The sequence below is a fragment of the Hydractinia symbiolongicarpus genome, chromosome 4 (assembly GCF_029227915.1).
Source record: "Hydractinia symbiolongicarpus strain clone_291-10 chromosome 4, HSymV2.1, whole genome shotgun sequence".
NCBI classification, from domain to species: Eukaryota; Metazoa; Cnidaria; class Hydrozoa; order Anthoathecata; family Hydractiniidae; genus Hydractinia; species Hydractinia symbiolongicarpus.
In genome coordinates this window covers 16,333,349-16,344,960 of record NC_079878.1, presented here as the reverse complement: position 1 = coordinate 16,344,960, position 11,612 = coordinate 16,333,349, and the positions used below count along the sequence as shown (strand labels likewise).

Here is an 11,612-nt window from a genome sequence, read left to right as displayed (position 1 = left end):
GAATCCGACCGCATGAATATATATAAAAAGATATTTGTTGAATCATGAAAAAATATTGTTGTTCATTGCACGGAACAGTCAAGTTGAACTGATAAATTAACCAATAACATAACATAGTTAGCCCTTGCAGTACAACTAGACGCTACCCACAGTATGTTACAGGTTTCTTTGTTTTCTTCCCTTTTTTATGTTTTTTTCTTGAAATTATAAATGATGTTGTTGATTTATCAAATCTGACAAATTTATTGAGTGTCTACCCTTTTTTGTATCAACTTGTTCAATTCAATTCGAAAACAATGACCAATCAATTTCCTCGATAATAAACAATCAAATTTGTAAAATTCAATAAATCGATTTCAACAAAATAAGTCCTGTATTGTCCACAGGTTTGAAAATCTTGTATCGCCTGCTTAATATTATACTTGTTTAACAATGATATCAAAGCCAGCTTGACTAAATTTATATATATATTTTTATTTATATAGTATACCTTTTGTGTATCACATGGCATTGATTTGTATCTTTTTAATAAATTCTAACTTTAAATCAGATAAGTAGACAATAATTAAACAACCTAGTATTAATTCAGTTCTGGTAAAATTGTATTCTTCTTTCTCAATTTTAAATGTACTTTCTTTTTCAGATCATTTGTTATGAAACCATGCACCATCAGCATTTTCGAAAAATCTTCAACGAGAGAAATTTTTAAGGAATTTATTGGTTATTTACAATAATAATTGAGAATTAGGATACTTATGATGTATTTATATACCCCATTGTTCTCCGTTTTAAAGTCTACTTCAAATTTCAGAATCTTTTAGGCTAATGACGGAAATCTTCAAGTCGCAGGGCTTCTTATTTAAAAATTTTCCCCTGGGCAATAAGCTTATTCACAAGCCTCTATGCAATTCCGTACTGCATTTCTATCATATTCGTCATATTTGGCGGAAAATGTTTCAGCAGAATAGCTTTCAGACACAATTTGTTATTACAGCACAAGAATTTTTGGAGATTTGATAAGTCAAAAATGTATGCGTAAGTCTTTTGAACGAATTTTAACCAAAAATCAAAAGCAATGATTACGTGAAATTACACAACAAGAAGGCTAGAGGCGTTTAAAGTGTACATATATTTAATCAAGATCTAACTTTATAGATAGAGCCTTAGCCAAATGTGAAAATAACGAAAATAATAAGTTCTAACACTGCAGTTTTTATAGATTTCAAACGTCCACCATTTTCCATTTTAATTTTAAATCCCGTTCTAAATTTGAATGTTTGAAATCGTTATTAGTAATTCGGGGCGCATTAGTGGTAACTATGGCTAGTTGCGCCCCGCCGAAGGGGCGCACATTTAGTGGACCGCGGGTATATAGTGTTTGTTTTATGTATGGGAGAAGTTTTTTTCTTACTCTCAACTTCGCGGGGGAACTTCGGCTCGAACATCCAACCTAGGTTTGATATAACACAACCTGTGTGTTTGGTACCATCAAGACAAAAATAACACTGATCGAGCAAAACTTATCTTGTCTCGGTTTCTTTGTTGTCTCTGAAGATTTGACTGCCATAAAAAATATTAATCGAGATTCTTTTGTTATGTTAATTTAAAGCTTTGTAATATTGTCTCGTTTAATATGCTTAAATGTCACTGCAGCCCACGTGAATTTATCTTCAAGAAAAGGTTTGTTTTTCTTTGTCCAAGTTGTTTCGAAACTTGTTAACAGTAAGTAGAAGGATTACTTATATTTTATATGAAATTAAACTCAGAACGGTTTATGGCGTTGATCCAAAGGCCGCAATTTATAAATGCATCACAATTTAAAGTCAATCAAGAACAGAACATTGCGTGTATGGCCATGACTAAAACTGCTTGCATTTTGTTGGTCTTCCCTTCCCGATGGTCTGGCTTGTCGTAATAGCTTTAATGATGTAGCTAGGGAGCTAAATACTTATTTTTAAATTCTTGCATTTTATAAGGTTAATAGTCGTAAAACTACTCTCACTTGTACTACAGCTATCAAGCTAGAAATGCACAAAATAGTGCTTTCATTAGAGTCCCTTTTTTCAGAAGCAACAAAAAACTTTTATCCTGCCCTGTGTAATTTTATCAACGAGGGTGCTGATAAGCCACATACACCGTAAAAAGTATAGGCGTTTTGGGTGAGTAAAATAACTTCTAAAGGAACCTTTGTGAGGCTGCTATCATGTATTCTTGCGGTCAGAATGTTCTCCTTCGTTGCTATCCGATGGAGAACAAAGTGGACTTTTCACGGTCAAACCTTCAAAGTAGCAACCTTACTTAAACAGAATTTACAAGTAAAACGTCGTTAAAATGTCGCAAAATGGCAAAAATTAAGCAGTATCTATAACATATTAAAGATTTGACTAAAAAAAAAAGAATTCCTTGAAAAATCCAGTATTGTATTTATGAAGATTATGAAGACCACAAAAACATTAATTACGGCATTTGTACCCCATTTCATAATGGCTGCCCGTGATTGGTTGACACGAATCCGACCGCATGAATATATATAAAAAGATATTTGTTGAATCATGAAAAAATATTGTTGTTCATTGCACGGAACAGTCAAGTTGAACTGATAAATTAACCAATAACATAACATAGTTAGCCCTTGCAGTACAACTAGACGCTACCCACAGTATGTTACAGGTTTCTTTGTTTTCTTCCCTTTTTTATGTTTTTTTCTTGAAATTATAAATGATGTTGTTGATTTATCAAATCTGACAAATTTATTGAGTGTCTACCCTTTTTTGTATCAACTTGTTCAATTCAATTCGAAAACAATGACCAATCAATTTCCTCGATAATAAACAATCAAATTTGTAAAATTCAATAATTGGATTTCGACAAAATAAGTCCTGTATTGTCCACAGGTTTGAAAATCTTGTATCGCCTGCTTAATATTATACTTGTTTAACAATGATATCAAAGCCAGCTTGACTAAATTTATATATATATTTTTATTTATATAGTATACCTTTTGTATATCACATGGCATTGATTTGTATCTTTTTAATAAATTCTAACTTTAAATCAGATAAGTCGACAATAATTAAACAACCTAGTATTAATTCAGTTCTGGTAAAATTGTATTCTTCTTTCTCAATTTTAAATATACTTTCTTTTTCAGATCATTTGTTATCAAACCATGCACCATCAGCATTTTCGAAAAATCTTCAACGAGAGAAATTTTTTAAGGATTTTATTGGTAACTTAACACAGTAATAATTCATTAAAATTTAAATTGTTCAGAAGTTATTATATATATTCGAATCATGAAGTTCATACATAGCAATCCTGCATCCTGGAATTTTCGAGATCAGTTATAAAAAAATCCAGTTAAAGTTTTAACTATTGTTTTAGAATATATACTATATATATGTAAAAAAAAATTTATTTTTTATTTATCAAGTTGTATTTTACGTTAATTACAATAATAATTGAGAATTAGGATACTTATGATGTGTTTATATACCCCATTGTTCTCCGTTTTAAAGTCTACTTCAAATTTCAGAATCTTTTAGGCTAATGACGGAAATCTTCAAGTCGCAGGGCTTCTTATTTAAAAATTTTCCCCTGGGCAATAAGCTTATTCACAAGCCTCTATGCAATTCCGTACTGCATTTCTATCATATTCGTCATATTTGGCGGAAAATGTTTCAGCAGAATAGCTTTCAGACACAATTTGTTATTACAGCACAAGAATTTTTGGAGATTTGATAAGTCAAAAATAAGTGTACATATATTTAATCAAGATCTAACTTTATAGATAGAGCCTTAGCCAAATGTGAAAATAACGAAAATAATAAGTTCTAACACTGCAGTTTTTATAGATTTCAAACGTCCACCATTTTCCATTTTAATTTTAAATCCCGTTCTAAATTTGAATGTTTGAAATCGTTATTTGTAATTCGGGGCGCATTAGTGGTAACTATGGCTAGTTTTATGTATGGGAGAAGTTTTTTTCTTACTCTCAATTTCGCGGGGGAACTTCGGCTCGAACATCCAACCTAGGTTTGATATAACACAACCTGTGTGTTTGGTACCATCAAGACAAAAATAACACTGATCGAGCAAAACTTATCTTGTCTCGGTTTCTTTGTTGTCTCTGAAGATTTGACTGCCATAAAAAATATTAATCGAGATTCTTTTGTTATGTTAATTTAAAGCTTTGTAATATTGTCTCGTTTAATATGCTTAAATGTCACTGCAGCCCACGTGAATTTATCTTCAAGAAAAGGTTTGTTTTTCTTTGTCCAAGTTGTTTCGAAACTTGTTAACAGTAAGTAGAAGGATTACTTATATTTTATATGAAATTAAACTCAGAACGGTTTATGGCGTTGATCCAAAGGCCGCAATTTATAAATGCATCACAATTTAAAGTCAATCAAGAACAGAACATTCCGTGTATGGCCATGACTAAAACTGCTTGCATTTTGTTGGTCTTCCCTTCCCGATGGTCTGGCTTGTCGTAATAGCTTTAATGATGTAGCTAGGGAGCTAAATACTTATTTTTAAATTCTTGCATTTTATAAGTTAATAGTCGTAAAACTACTCTCACTTGTACTACAGCTATCAAGCTAGAACTGCACAAAATAGTGCTTTCATTAGAGTCCCTTTTTTCAGAAGCAACAAAAAACTTTTATCCTGCCCTGTGTAATTTTATCAACGAGGGTGCTGATAAGCCACATACACCGTAAAAAGTATAGGCGTTTTGGGTGAGTAAAATAACTTCTAAAGGAACCTTTGTGAGACTGCTATCATGTATTCTTGCGGTCAGAATGTTCTCCTTCGTTGCTATCCGATGGAGAACAAAGTGGACTTTTCACGGTCAAACCTTCAAAGTAGCAACCTTACTTAAACAGAATTTACAAGTAAAACGTCGTTAAAATGTCGCAAAATGGCAAAAATTAAGCAGTATCTAAAACATATTAAAGATTTGACTAAAAAAAAAAGAATTCCTTGAAAAATCCAGTATTGTATTTATGAAGATTTCACCACAAAAACATTAATTACGGCATTTGTACCCCATTTCATAATGACTGCTTAACCGGAATACTGGCCCGTGATTGGTTGACACGAATCCGACCGCAAGAATATATATAAAAAGATATTTGTTGAATCATGAAAAAATATTGTTGTTCATTGCCCGGAACAGTCAAGTTGAACTGATAAATTAACCAATAACATAACATAGTTAGCCCTTGCAGTACAACTAGACGCTACCCACAGTATGTTACAGGTTTCTTTGTTTTCTTCCCTTTTTCATGTTTTTTCTTGAAATTATAAATGATGTTGTTGATTTATCAAATCTGAAAAATTTATTAATTGAGTGTCTACTCTTTTTTGTATCAACTTGTTGAATTCAATTCGAAAACAATGACCAATCAATTTCCTCGATAATAAACAATCAAATTTGTAAAATTCAATAATTGGATTTCGACAAAATAAGTCCTGTATTGTCCACAGGTTTGAAAATCTTGTATCGCCTGCTTAATATTATACTTGTTTAACAATGATATCAAAGCCAGCTTGACTAAATTTATATATATATTTTTATTTATATAGTATACCTTTTGTATATCACATGGCATTGATTTGTATCTTTTTAATAAATTCTAACTTTAAATCAGATAAGTCGACAATAATTAAACAACCTAGTATTAATTCAGTTCTGGTAAAATTGTATTCTTCTTTCTCAATTTTAAATATACTTTCTTTTTCAGATCATTTGTTATCAAACCATGCACCATCAGCATTTTCGAAAAATCTTCAACGAGAGAAATTTTTTAAGGATTTTATTGGTAACTTAACACAGTAATAATTCATTAAAATTTAAATTGTTCAGAAGTTATTATATATATTCGAATCATGAAGTTCATACATAGCAATCCTGCATCCTGGAATTTTCGAGATCAGTTATAAAAAAATCCAGTTAAAGTTTTAACTATTGTTTTAGAATATATACTATATATATGTAAAAAAAAATTTATTTTTTATTTATCAAGTTGTATTTTACGTTAATTACAATAATAATTGAGAATTAGGATACTTATGATGTGTTTATATACCCCATTGTTCTCCGTTTTAAAGTCTACTTCAAATTTCAGAATCTTTTAGGCTAATGACGGAAATCTTCAAGTCGCAGGGCTTTTTATTTAAAAATTTTCCCCTGGGCAATAAGCTTATTCACAAGCCTCTATGCAATTCCGTACTGCATTTCTATCATATTCGTCATATTTGGCGGAAAATGTTTCAGCAGAATAGCTTTCAGACACAATTTGTTATTACAGCACAAGAATTTTTGGAGATTTGATAAGTCAAAAATAAGTGTACATATATTTAATCAAGATCTAACTTTATAGATAGAGCCTTAGCCAAATGTGAAAATAACGAAAATAATAAGTTCTAACACTGCAGTTTTTATAGATTTCAAACGTCCACCATTTTCCATTTTAATTTTAAATCCCGTTCTAAATTTGAATGTTTGAAATCGTTATTTGTAATTCGGGGCGCATTAGTGGTAACTATGGCTAGTTTTATGTATGGGAGAAGTTTTTTTCTTACTCTCAACTTCGCGGGGGAACTTCGGCTCGAACATCCAACCTAGGTTTGATATAACACAACCTGTGTGTTTGGTACCATCAAGACAAAAATAACACTGATCGAGCAAAACTTATCTTGTCTCGGTTTCTTTGTTGTCTCTGAAGATTTGACTGCCATAAAAAATATTAATCGAGATTCTTTTGTTATGTTAATTTAAAGCTTTGTAATATTGTCTCGTTTAATATGCTTAAATGTCACTGCAGCCCACGTGAATTTATCTTCAAGAAAAGGTTTGTTTTTCTTTGTCCAAGTTGTTTCGAAACTTGTTAACAGTAAGTAGAAGGATTACTTATATTTTATATGAAATTAAACTCAGAACGGTTTATGGCGTTGATCCAAAGGCCGCAATTTATAAATGCATCACAATTTAAAGTCAATCAAGAACAGAACATTGCGTGTATGGCCATGACTAAAACTGCTTGCATTTTGTTGGTCTTCCCTTCCCGATGGTCTGGCTTGTCGTAATAGCTTTAATGATGTAGCTAGGGAGCTAAATACTTATTTTTAAATTCTTGCATTTTATAAGGTTAATAGTCGTAAAACTACTCTCACTTGTACTACAGCTATCAAGCTAGAAATGCACAAAATAGTGCTTTCATTAGAGTCCCTTTTTTCAGAAGCAACAAAAAACTTTTATCCTGCCCTGTGTAATTTTATCAACGAGGGTGCTGATAAGCCACATACACCGTAAAAAGTATAGGCGTTTTGGGTGAGTAAAATAACTTCTAAAGGAACCTTTGTGAGGCTGCTATCATGTATTCTTGCGGTCAGAATGTTCTCCTTCGTTGCTATCCGATGGAGAACAAAGTGGACTTTTCACGGTCAAACCTTCAAAGTAGCAACCTTACTTAAACAGAATTTACAAGTAAAACGTCGTTAAAATGTCGCAAAATGGCAAAAATTAAGCAGTATCTATAACATATTAAAGATTTGACTAAAAAAAAAAGAATTCCTTGAAAAATCCAGTATTGTATTTATGAAGATTATGAAGACCACAAAAACATTAATTACGGCATTTGTACCCCATTTCATAATGGCTGCCCGTGATTGGTTGACACGAATCCGACCGCATGAATATATATAAAAAGATATTTGTTGAATCATGAAAAAATATTGTTGTTCATTGCACGGAACAGTCAAGTTGAACTGATAAATTAACCAATAACATAACATAGTTAGCCCTTGCAGTACAACTAGACGCTACCCACAGTATGTTACAGGTTTCTTTGTTTTCTTCCCTTTTTTATGTTTTTTTCTTGAAATTATAAATGATGTTGTTGATTTATCAAATCTGACAAATTTATTGAGTGTCTACCCTTTTTTGTATCAACTTGTTCAATTCAATTCGAAAACAATGACCAATCAATTTCCTCGATAATAAACAATCAAATTTGTAAAATTCAATAAATCGATTTCAACAAAATAAGTCCTGTATTGTCCACAGGTTTGAAAATCTTGTATCGCCTGCTTAATATTATACTTGTTTAACAATGATATCAAAGCCAGCTTGACTAAATTTATATATATATTTTTATTTATATAGTATACCTTTTGTGTATCACATGGCATTGATTTGTATCTTTTTAATAAATTCTAACTTTAAATCAGATAAGTAGACAATAATTAAACAACCTAGTATTAATTCAGTTCTGGTAAAATTGTATTCTTCTTTCTCAATTTTAAATGTACTTTCTTTTTCAGATCATTTGTTATGAAACCATGCACCATCAGCATTTTCGAAAAATCTTCAACGAGAGAAATTTTTAAGGAATTTATTGGTTATTTACAATAATAATTGAGAATTAGGATACTTATGATGTATTTATATACCCCATTGTTCTCCGTTTTAAAGTCTACTTCAAATTTCAGAATCTTTTAGGCTAATGACGGAAATCTTCAAGTCGCAGGGCTTCTTATTTAAAAATTTTCCCCTGGGCAATAAGCTTATTCACAAGCCTCTATGCAATTCCGTACTGCATTTCTATCATATTCGTCATATTTGGCGGAAAATGTTTCAGCAGAATAGCTTTCAGACACAATTTGTTATTACAGCACAAGAATTTTTGGAGATTTGATAAGTCAAAAATGTATGCGTAAGTCTTTTGAACGAATTTTAACCAAAAATCAAAAGCAATGATTACGTGAAATTACACAACAAGAAGGCTAGAGGCGTTTAAAGTGTACATATATTTAATCAAGATCTAACTTTATAGATAGAGCCTTAGCCAAATGTGAAAATAACGAAAATAATAAGTTCTAACACTGCAGTTTTTATAGATTTCAAACGTCCACCATTTTCCATTTTAATTTTAAATCCCGTTCTAAATTTGAATGTTTGAAATCGTTATTAGTAATTCGGGGCGCATTAGTGGTAACTATGGCTAGTTGCGCCCCGCCGAAGGGGCGCACATTTAGTGGACCGCGGGTATATAGTGTTTGTTTTATGTATGGGAGAAGTTTTTTTCTTACTCTCAACTTCGCGGGGGAACTTCGGCTCGAACATCCAACCTAGGTTTGATATAACACAACCTGTGTGTTTGGTACCATCAAGACAAAAATAACACTGATCGAGCAAAACTTATCTTGTCTCGGTTTCTTTGTTGTCTCTGAAGATTTGACTGCCATAAAAAATATTAATCGAGATTCTTTTGTTATGTTAATTTAAAGCTTTGTAATATTGTCTCGTTTAATATGCTTAAATGTCACTGCAGCCCACGTGAATTTATCTTCAAGAAAAGGTTTGTTTTTCTTTGTCCAAGTTGTTTCGAAACTTGTTAACAGTAAGTAGAAGGATTACTTATATTTTATATGAAATTAAACTCAGAACGGTTTATGGCGTTGATCCAAAGGCCGCAATTTATAAATGCATCACAATTTAAAGTCAATCAAGAACAGAACATTGCGTGTATGGCCATGACTAAAACTGCTTGCATTTTGTTGGTCTTCCCTTCCCGATGGTCTGGCTTGTCGTAATAGCTTTAATGATGTAGCTAGGGAGCTAAATACTTATTTTTAAATTCTTGCATTTTATAAGGTTAATAGTCGTAAAACTACTCTCACTTGTACTACAGCTATCAAGCTAGAAATGCACAAAATAGTGCTTTCATTAGAGTCCCTTTTTTCAGAAGCAACAAAAAACTTTTATCCTGCCCTGTGTAATTTTATCAACGAGGGTGCTGATAAGCCACATACACCGTAAAAAGTATAGGCGTTTTGGGTGAGTAAAATAACTTCTAAAGGAACCTTTGTGAGGCTGCTATCATGTATTCTTGCGGTCAGAATGTTCTCCTTCGTTGCTATCCGATGGAGAACAAAGTGGACTTTTCACGGTCAAACCTTCAAAGTAGCAACCTTACTTAAACAGAATTTACAAGTAAAACGTCGTTAAAATGTCGCAAAATGGCAAAAATTAAGCAGTATCTATAACATATTAAAGATTTGACTAAAAAAAAAAGAATTCCTTGAAAAATCCAGTATTGTATTTATGAAGATTATGAAGACCACAAAAACATTAATTACGGCATTTGTACCCCATTTCATAATGGCTGCCCGTGATTGGTTGACACGAATCCGACCGCATGAATATATATAAAAAGATATTTGTTGAATCATGAAAAAATATTGTTGTTCATTGCACGGAACAGTCAAGTTGAACTGATAAATTAACCAATAACATAACATAGTTAGCCCTTGCAGTACAACTAGACGCTACCCACAGTATGTTACAGGTTTCTTTGTTTTCTTCCCTTTTTTATGTTTTTTTCTTGAAATTATAAATGATGTTGTTGATTTATCAAATCTGACAAATTTATTGAGTGTCTACCCTTTTTTGTATCAACTTGTTCAATTCAATTCGAAAACAATGACCAATCAATTTCCTCGATAATAAACAATCAAATTTGTAAAATTCAATAATTGGATTTCGACAAAATAAGTCCTGTATTGTCCACAGGTTTGAAAATCTTGTATCGCCTGCTTAATATTATACTTGTTTAACAATGATATCAAAGCCAGCTTGACTAAATTTATATATATATTTTTATTTATATAGTATACCTTTTGTATATCACATGGCATTGATTTGTATCTTTTTAATAAATTCTAACTTTAAATCAGATAAGTCGACAATAATTAAACAACCTAGTATTAATTCAGTTCTGGTAAAATTGTATTCTTCTTTCTCAATTTTAAATATACTTTCTTTTTCAGATCATTTGTTATCAAACCATGCACCATCAGCATTTTCGAAAAATCTTCAACGAGAGAAATTTTTTAAGGATTTTATTGGTAACTTAACACAGTAATAATTCATTAAAATTTAAATTGTTCAGAAGTTATTATATATATTCGAATCATGAAGTTCATACATAGCAATCCTGCATCCTGGAATTTTCGAGATCAGTTATAAAAAAATCCAGTTAAAGTTTTAACTATTGTTTTAGAATATATACTATATATATGTAAAAAAAAATTTATTTTTTATTTATCAAGTTGTATTTTACGTTAATTACAATAATAATTGAGAATTAGGATACTTATGATGTGTTTATATACCCCATTGTTCTCCGTTTTAAAGTCTACTTCAAATTTCAGAATCTTTTAGGCTAATGACGGAAATCTTCAAGTCGCAGGGCTTCTTATTTAAAAATTTTCCCCTGGGCAATAAGCTTATTCACAAGCCTCTATGCAATTCCGTACTGCATTTCTATCATATTCGTCATATTTGGCGGAAAATGTTTCAGCAGAATAGCTTTCAGACACAATTTGTTATTACAGCACAAGAATTTTTGGAGATTTGATAAGTCAAAAATAAGTGTACATATATTTAATCAAGATCTAACTTTATAGATAGAGCCTTAGCCAAATGTGAAAATAACGAAAATAATAAGTTCTAACACTGCAGTTTTTATAGATTTCAAACGTCCACCATTTTCCATTTTAATTTTAAATCCCGTTCTAAATTTGAATGTTTGAAATCGTTATTT

General features: G+C 31.3%; 3 long non-coding RNA genes across 3 annotated transcripts; all 3 read left to right on the top strand.

The window, feature by feature from the left end:
• The first annotated feature begins 664 nt into the window (after nucleotides 1-664).
• LOC130641593 (uncharacterized) lies at nucleotides 665-3,476 on the top strand. Its single transcript, XR_008982476.1, has 2 exons — nucleotides 665-1,722; nucleotides 3,152-3,476. It is a non-coding gene; the product is annotated as an uncharacterized LOC130641593 (long non-coding RNA).
• A 532-nt stretch (nucleotides 3,477-4,008) lies between these two features.
• LOC130641595 (uncharacterized) lies at nucleotides 4,009-6,072 on the top strand. The gene is made up of 2 exons (XR_008982478.1): nucleotides 4,009-4,303; nucleotides 5,748-6,072. It is a non-coding gene; the product is annotated as an uncharacterized LOC130641595 (long non-coding RNA).
• Nucleotides 6,073-8,349: 2,277 nt separating this feature from the next.
• Nucleotides 8,350-11,161, top strand: LOC130641594 (uncharacterized). The gene is made up of 2 exons (XR_008982477.1): nucleotides 8,350-9,407; nucleotides 10,837-11,161. It is a non-coding gene; the product is annotated as an uncharacterized LOC130641594 (long non-coding RNA).
• Nucleotides 11,162-11,612: the final 451 nt, after the last annotated feature.